Raw genomic sequence first — 9,527 nt, 5'->3', positions numbered from 1 at the left:
CATTTCTACTCGGGTATCTCCGTCAATATGGTAGAAATTTAATCAAGAAAATCGGAAGATCGCAAATAATTACCTACGGTTAAGTCATCTTTAGTGGCGCATCAGCTATGAATTTGTCAGGACTAAACCGAAACTAGAGCTGGCAGCGAAGTTTGCAGCTTCTTGTACAAACGCACGTACGAGTAAAGTTGTTGCTGTGTGTGCAATTAGTTCGTATAAGCGCAAGATCACCGGAGTTAAAACAAATTCGCGGAAGAATGTTTCCGGCAGGAGCACGATTAAGAATGTACTCTGCACCGGAGAAGCGGAACATTTTCTCGATTTCCTCCCTCAGCAGTTCTTGACTGAAATGTGCCGTTCAAATAGGAAAAAAAAAGAGAGAAAGAAAAAGAAAAACCTTTGGAATTTTGCCTGAGAGCGCCGTGTGCAAAGACTTATCGCACCCTTCCGCACAAGTCTTACACGGCCCCGATATTTTCAAAGCCAAAGAGCATTCATCCCCTTTCATCTTCTGAACATTATACGATTTAATATATTTATATCTTCATATTTGTACACTTTACACAGCGGTCTAACGATATTTACATATCTCTCATTACACATTTAACATTAAACGTGGTAAATTTTTGCAAAATTATTTTGGTGGAAAATACGCACACTTTCTCTAAACAGAACGATATTATTTATCTACTAGTTAATGAAACGGGATAAGAAGGTTATCCTTGTCGAAGTATTATCGCGCCAATAAAAGCAAATGTTGCGAGATAGCAAAGAGCATCTCCTGATCTTCTTTTCCGAATTATATCAATTTTAGAGACACGCTGTCTCAGAACAGTTCCACGTAGAATATTACAAGGAACAGGATAAACGTCACATGTACGACGCGAGAATCTTAGATACCTTGCGTATGTGAGGAGGCGAAACGCCGATCGTCTATCCAAGATCTTCAAGCATTCGCGAGAGACTCTCGAGAGAACATTTCGAGTTCGGTTTGAAACAGACGTGAAATTCGATATTGATGTTTCCGTGACATCGCGACCGAGGAAACCCTTACGAGGGACCCGTTTCTCGCGCGATACACACAGCGATTCAAATCGGGTAACAAGAGAGCGACGATGCATCGTGTACTCTATTGGCGTACGATGAATAAAAATATTGACAGGATTTCCGAGATAAACTCGCGAGACCTTTCCGTAGCTTCTGTATTTCCCGAGAGGGTAAATTTTCGAGATAACATATTTGAATGAAATACTTGCAACAAAAAGTACATATGTGGGCAAAACACTATCGCTGTTTTACTGCGTCTCTCTGCATAATATTTATCTCTTTTCAAATCGTAGTTTATATTTTTCTTCAGAATTGCTCACATATCGTAAGGCATCGTAATATATAATAATTAATGTTAACATTGCAAAGAAAAGATTTTCAATCGAATGAAAAAGTTACAGAACATTTTATGACCTTCCGGATTAATCGCGATTGTACCTTAGGGATTAATGCCCGAGGATAATCTTGCTTGCAAGGTCGAATCGTCTGTTTGTGCCGAATAAATAATTCTGTCGGAATGAAAAGGCGAGCTACCTTCTTACTTGCGGGAAAGAAAATAATATCGGGGCTATTACCACCACGTGCTGAATCACAATCAGATAACTCTTTGACGTTCACCTTATAAAGTGAGAACTTGGCGATAAGACCAGTCATCTTACTTTAGCTACCGAGATGTTAATGAGACGCTAATTTCCTATCAAGGAGTTCTCGTTATCGTCCCCGCTAGTTGGAAGAGAAGCATGGAAAGCGTTTCGAAAAAATTGCCTCGATATTCATTCGAACAACAAAGCTCTTTCTTTTGCATACGTGTGAAATATATTCCATCACTATAAGACATCGATCTCACAATAACAATTTTCTGTTAATAACGACAAAATTGACTACATGTTTATCTGTAATCATACTAGGTGTTGTTTTTAACGCCAGCTTCATCCATTCCGTTCCGTTGAAATTCAGAAATTTGACAGAGCGCACACTAAAATAAAAAGAGAATTACCGTATATTATCGCACTATGTAATGCAACATGATTGTTCCAAAGTACTGAATCATATTACTAAGTTATTTCTAGCGTCCTACTTCAACATTATAACATTCATCGATTTTCCCCGTCAATTTACGTCCCGATGCATTTGACGTAACTCAAAAGCGCTCTACAAAAGACAAACTTTCAAAATCCATCGTTTTATATGCAACAATCTAATAGCGTCAAAAGTCATTTCAGTTTACCACAATAAATTATAAATGCAATATTCGTACAGGTAGATGGGAAGTGTGGCGTTGAAACTGGATACATGTTTTTCACGAGGTCGTTAAAAGTAATTTGCTAAGCTGGATGATATATAAAGCAAGTTAGAAGTAAAAAAAAAATCGTTAGGAACCATCTTGTTGGAGAAGCATCTGCCGTTTCGTCCAAGCTAAATTAGCATGGATCACAAAGCTCTCGTTAACTAGATTCTCACGAGACAATAATCCCTTTCAGTTTACTTTAATCGTGCCCGATCTTAAGGGCGGCTTCCGCGCCAAAGTTCTGGTGATTAGGGATTGGCAAGTCGACCAGTCCCTTCTATCAGGTCAATACAGCTATCGTTCTTAAGCCTCCAGAGTGCCTTTTTTCGGTCAATAAGCAACGATGTCTGAAAATAGGTCAAAGCTGGAGCCATTAACAACATCGTCTACAATGCTACTTCTTCATGTGTTACATTATTACTGTCGCAATAAATACGTAAACAGAAAACAAATATTACTTAATTTTTATTGAAAATTATATTTTTGAATTCTAGATCAATATTACCAATTTTCGAGATAAATAAGTCATTTATATAAATACATAAATAACTCCACATGGAAATGAATTTTATTGAAATTTACTTTTTCAAATGCATTTTAGTCAAAATACGAACTTGTCAACCATTTACGTTAAATTTTATTAAAATCATAATAAACTTTATTTTCCACTTTTGGCTAAATGATAATTGATACTTTGGCAATAAATCAATTATTATTTAACATTAATTTGTATTTTTCACATATTTTTTCATTTCTTCTATACATTTGCTTTTATACATTTCTCGTTTATTCGTTACATTATGCACATGTGTTACGTTAATATGTCGGTTACATTGCTAACAATGAAGATTAACATACATATGTATATTATAAACATATTGTAAAATATATGTTCCCTCTCTCAATTTATCTTTTTGAAAAGATTAATTTTCTACTCGAAACAACGGCCATTAATATCCGATTAATTTTCGTGTTCCAGCAACAAATTTTCGAACAAGATCAATCTCTCTTTTTTCTGTATGAGACATCTTGAATTAGGCCATAGGCATTCGGGTCGATGAATTGATCTCCCCGACGTCATAACGGATGAAATTTAATGTGCACCCTTTGTGGAAATATGTAAAATACATTTTGTTCTAGTAAGAGTAACGTTTTAGATAAAGAAAAACTTTCGATTTCTCCAAGAAAAATATATTTAATATTATATTTAATAATAAAGACTATGTTGTGTAGTGTACGGTTTCTCTCCAGATATAGCGACAATAAGAAACAGATTTTTATTTCGGTTGCATAATCAATGTTCGTAATTTCTAGTTAATTAGGGGAAATTTTAAACTTGCATTATAGCAAAAGGCTCGAAGGATTTTATATTAATGTGCTCTAATATCACTTAGATATCTGAAATATTTAAAGCTGCGCGTTCCTTCTCGACGAATATAATTTAAGGAGATAATATTAAAGGTACTATACCTTTCTCAATGTGACCAGAAAGTTAAAAATGTTATATCCTTGTTAAAGAAGAATTACATAGAAAGCTAGTCATTTGCAAAATTGCAAATAGTCGCTCAGCCACCCTCACTTTCCTCACTTTTACATAACAAAGAAGCAATTTTTAGTTCATCATCCGTGTATTCAAAGACACCCAGGATTTGCTGCTTCGTAAAACATTAAAAATTTATTTTCGACGCTCACGCAATAAAATGCCTACGCGTAAAACCTACCTGATTTCCTCAAATTTCTCGGTTACAATTGTCGCAACGTAAGGGAAGGAAAACGGATATCGCGATTGACTAGCGACAATCAGCGATTACTTTAACCTCTGACCTTCCTTGTGCGATTCCACGGTCGGGTGAACAAACGGCAAGATTTATGTGCGGCGAAAACCATTGAGTGCAAAACCGGCCCTTTGATCGCGGTATTGCCCTTGGACTAAGCAGTAAGGTACTCAAGCTACAAAAGCGTCGCGTTAGCATGATGTAATTTGTAATGCCACGTCAACCCCCCCCCCCCCTCAACATTTGAATCTGAATGAAGCCTACCGATTCCTTTTTAGACCAATATGTACCTTTGTTGCGTAATCACAACCACGTTCTGCATGGGAATTTTAATTATCAGTTCTAAGGAAATTAGATGGTAAAGTTTACCGTGCGCAGGCGACGAAAAAAGAATGAATATTATCTCATTATCAAAGTATTAATAGCCGTTTAGTTATAAACATCTACAAAATAAAAACTTTTATGATCTTTAATCAATTTTGTGGTAAATAAGTAACAAACTCTTATTATAGTAATTATAATATATATTAAATTAATAATAAGATAATAAAGGATATGAAATAGTCGAATCGAATTACCTATCAAAAGAATTTCAATTTACTTCATCTTCATCTAAATCTGCTTAATCACTTCAATTTCTTTTTAAGATTAACGAAGGGAACGAGGAGAAAAGATGACATCTTGAAGAACGGCGCGAAAGTACGTTCCGTAGAAGAAAAGAAAATTAAAGAGAATCCATTATGCGGCCATTTACTTATGCGCCTAGGCAGAGACGTCGTCTTTAAGTACAAAAAATATAGTGGAAAATTGTACTACCTCATTACTGCACTATAACACGTCACAATTTTAAATAAAACGTAAACAAATTAGCGCGTGTCGCTGCAATTAAAGTGCGGCATCAGTTTGCACGGGGCCAAAAATGACCGCATTAGAGGAAACTTGCGCATTCACTGCTCCCTTCAACGTCACACGTCCTCCGGCTGATTCTACGTTTTATTTGTGTAACATGATAAATGTGTTTAACGTCAACGCGAGGTGTGAATGGGACAGAGCCGCATTTAGCGCTAAATTCGGAATACAGGTGGAAGAGGACCGTGGCGGAAATGAAAGTATGAGAATGAGAAAGGGTGGCTATTTGCTCGCCGAATAATTCGTTGACTTGCGGCATAATAGACGCCCGGGGATAAAAGGGCACGGATGGACGTAACGCGCCGGGCAGCTGAAAGAATTTGCGGCGGACGTTGACTTTTACGCCTTACCGGCGTTGCAACAATGTCGTAACTTCACATTTTGCCGAAACGTTGGCAACCTATTCGTAAGATTACGTCAGTTGCCCTTCGTCAACGGAATTCGGGCGACACGCCCCACAAAACGTGCGGTGGCGTCAAAATGAGGGTGAAAGGGGAAATCCTTTTTCCGAGATAAAGCACAGTGATTCACGCACGTCGCACGCGTATGCAAGTTAAATGTTGAAAAAAACCGTCATGCCTTTTGCAGCTGGTAAAACAATTCACATATTTCTTTAGAGGGAAAGTAATTGTCTTGCTAGCTGAAATTTGAAATCGGTCAGCGATCAATAACACTCCCGTTAAACTTTACATAATCAAATATAGATAAATCACTTGTTCACATCCAAAACGTTTTCCCATTGTATCCACGTAAGTTAGGAAATTACACATGTCGATCGCTTTGAGTTTGAACGTCAAGGGACGACGAAAATGTCGTCCGGTGCCGAAATAGGGAAGACAATGACTCGAGACGAATGAACAGGAAATTAGCGAAAGGCATCTCTGTCCAAATCAACCGGGCTACTCGCTAGTTCTTGGTGCCAGAAAAGAATTTCGATGTGACAGTACGCCACTGGGAATATAATTCTCATCGAAGGCTCGCGTTATGAGCAGTGAGAGACAGATCGGTACTGTTCCACTTCATAACAATTCCCCGCTTCGCTTTCGCTTTTTATCAAACATCATTGAAATATTTAACCGCAACATACATCCACATGCTTTGTTTCACACATCGTTATAGTACTTTTCTCTAATTGCTGCGCGCACGTTAATTATATTATTTAAAGGAATATAAATAAAAAAATAACTCGCCCGTCTCTCAATAATTTGAAGAAACTTGCCGATATTCTGTGCCTCTTAAAAATAAATAGTCATTAATTGATTAGTTATTAATTATACGTTCCAACAATAGAAAGCTTCCTTCCGCTTTCTGTTAATTACGTCATCGATTATTACCGAGCGCTGAAAGAGCACGTGTAGGAAGTGTGTGACGCAACTCAAAATAAACCAGTTCATAAACTTGACATCTTTTCTTTTAGCGATGTTTTATCGATGATTTCACGGTTCAAAAACGAATGATAATGTAATTGCTTGAGATCGCGGATATTTCGGTCCCGTTTCATTAATAAATATCAATCGTTCCGCCCCCTCCCCATATGCTTCAACAAAAATTATCGCTGTAATCGACGTATTCACGCATGCAAATGGTGATGCCGATGGTACTACTGCAAATGTCGAAACTCGCGCACCAGATCGCAATAGAATTGTCCATGCATAATTCAGGAAAATTAATTTGCCGCCCGCGTCGACTGCGCCGATGATTTTGCAACCACATTATCACCCTTCTCTTTACCATCTCACCCCACCGAGTTCTCCATCGCATTTCCTCCGTCACTGTTGCAATTTAATTTCATTAGTAGTGGGCGTTTCTAACGTAACCATTTTGCTCGCTTAAAGATTACTGTTTACACCACACTATTTTTAGATCATGTATTATAAGATCGGCTCAAACCCGCAATCTACATGCAATTCCGCATCGTGTAACATCATCTTGATGTCGAGATATACAGAGAAAATAATAGAGCAGGATTAGAAAGAGACGCAATTATTTAGCATTTTCAAAAATATAAAATGTAAGACAAATATGGAAAGAAGGGGAGGGAAAGAGAAAGAGAGAAAAATAGCAGTCGTTTACATTTAAAACGAATCACAAATTCAAATAATTGATGTTCCATCGCGCTTTGACGCATTGATTTAACTGCCAAAAACATGTATTTATTTTTCAATATTTGTTCTGCGTCACAATGGAGAAACGTTAAAAAATTGCAGAGATAAATAAAACTAATCGTAAAAAGCGTAAAGAATAGTTAAATACAATATTTCCTTAAAAAAAAACGTTTAAAACTATCTAAAAAGTACCTGAAAAGATTAAAAATCTGGTTTTTTAAACATTTAAAACTGTCCTTACTGTGTGAACATGTTTTATCTCGCTCTATTTAAAGATCTATATTTTATCTGGAATAATGATTTCGTTATAGCAAGTGTCATGTAATCGTTAGAAAAAAATGCAGTTGTTTGTATTGCCCTTCGTGTTATGCTATCTATTAATTTGGAGACATTTACAAAAAAAAATAGTGATTCTTGTACACGTCTTCGATATCGACAAATACGCTTCTTCCCTGCGCCATGTAGCATCACGACGTTACCTCAGATAAATCGAATGAATTTTTAGATTCGTTTTCATGTCCCAAGGCGAATTCTCGAGAAAATGCCGGAAATTTAAGTCCCATCCCATTATAGGTAGCTTCCGATATCTCATAGCTACCACCTACTGTAGATATTGCTTATTGTAGATATCTATTGCTGCCATTATTGACAGTGGTATCAAAGAATTGTCCCCATGCCTTTCTGCTGAAAGAACTTCGACGAGTTCTCCCACTCTCTGTCCCCTTTTCTAAGAAGAAAGATATTTATCAGGCAACGAAGTGTTAAAAATATTAACCGAATCGACGTATATGCAATATATTTGTATTTTAATCGCCACAATTTGTTCCCTCGCCGTTCGCCAACCTCTCGAAACCTCTCGGCGCTCGCAGCCGTTTTATCTCGCATCGTAAATCACGTCAATTATATTTTCAGTCATGAATATTACATCGCTATTAAAGTCCCGGCCAAGGCTCCGGATGACGGTCTACGTGAAAATTATTATAGAGATCTGGAGGGCAGTCAAATGACGAAATTACACTGTCGCTGGAACTCGCCAACATCTGTTCCCAATTTCCATTCTCTCGCCTGGCACCCGCACTTCGACCTACGAAATCTCCGTACAGCACTTGCCGGCTGTCGGGTCTCGCGTGGAGAAGTTCGCACGAATAATGCAGCCAGTCAGCCGAATCTCACCCGGATTAGCTGTGTTCTCCCGTAGAGCACTTTCACGGTAACGATAACGGTTACCGTGATCTCGTCGCGGTAACGTTTCTTCCGCGCGTTGCATACGCAAAATACTCCGCGGTATCACCTCCGTCTACCGCAACGCTCCAACGAAACGCGCGTACGTACAATCATTTTCATCGCTCGTTTCACTTCGACGCATTCGTTTGTCTTGCCGCTTTGTGTACCTTTGTGACAACCGTTAGTTGAGAAACGAAATTATTTCGCACGCTATCGCGCCGTACTATCGCGTTTCCGCTTTATGATCGCGCAAAATGAGGCACGCGATAATCGGTAATTCTATTCTCGCACAAGTAATTTTATATTCTATCGTAAAGAGCCTCGCTGTCGCATCCTTTGAGCCAGGTGTCTCTAGGTCAGGTGCAATCAGGACGAAACAAATGTTGACGTCGCTGCTACCATTTGACACGTATTATTGTTAACTCGTAAATCGTGATGTAACGATAATGCAATGGATAAAAAAACTGTTCTTAGGCATTGAAACTCGTCCCTGTTTTCTCTCATCCCACAAAACATTTTGATATACATCTATGTATCATGTATATACAGTGTATATGAATTTTTAGTACATACATTGGATATCAAATGTATGTGCAAATGTTACCGGAATAATGTACATAGGAAGTCCTAGGTATGTACATATGTACATGATATACACATTTTATGTATATACATGACGTATATTGATTTGTTATCCATTACAGGCGCATGTAGTATATGTACGCAAGATATACATGTACATACATGGGGTGTACATTATTTATACGTTTGTATATCCAGCAATGTATGTACATACCGTGTGCAATGTGTGTACACACATGAAATGAACATCAAATAAAGATATGTATATACATAATATGTGTGACTCATGTACGTACTTATGATGTATTCACCTCCGATCTTCAATGTACACACATACATACATTGTTTCAGTTGCATTTTACATTCTTTAGATTTAGAATAAAATTTTGTCGCGTACATTTGTTTTTATCCGAGGGGGAAACCGCTGAGGGCATTGTGGTGTACAGATTTGCGGCATTACCGGGCATTACTAGGGCATTTTTGGGGCATTACGTCTTGCTGAGGCATTATAAAGATAAAATAAGATAAAATAAGATACAATAAGATAAAATAAGATAAAACAAGATAAATAAGATAAAAGAAGATAATAAGATAAAG

The sequence above is a fragment of the Vollenhovia emeryi genome, unplaced genomic scaffold (assembly GCF_000949405.1).
Source record: "Vollenhovia emeryi isolate VEMERY1.0 unplaced genomic scaffold, V.emery_V1.0 DF939330.1, whole genome shotgun sequence".
Lineage (NCBI taxonomy): Eukaryota > Metazoa > Arthropoda > Insecta > Hymenoptera > Formicidae > Vollenhovia > Vollenhovia emeryi.
This window is presented reverse-complemented; position numbering follows the sequence as displayed.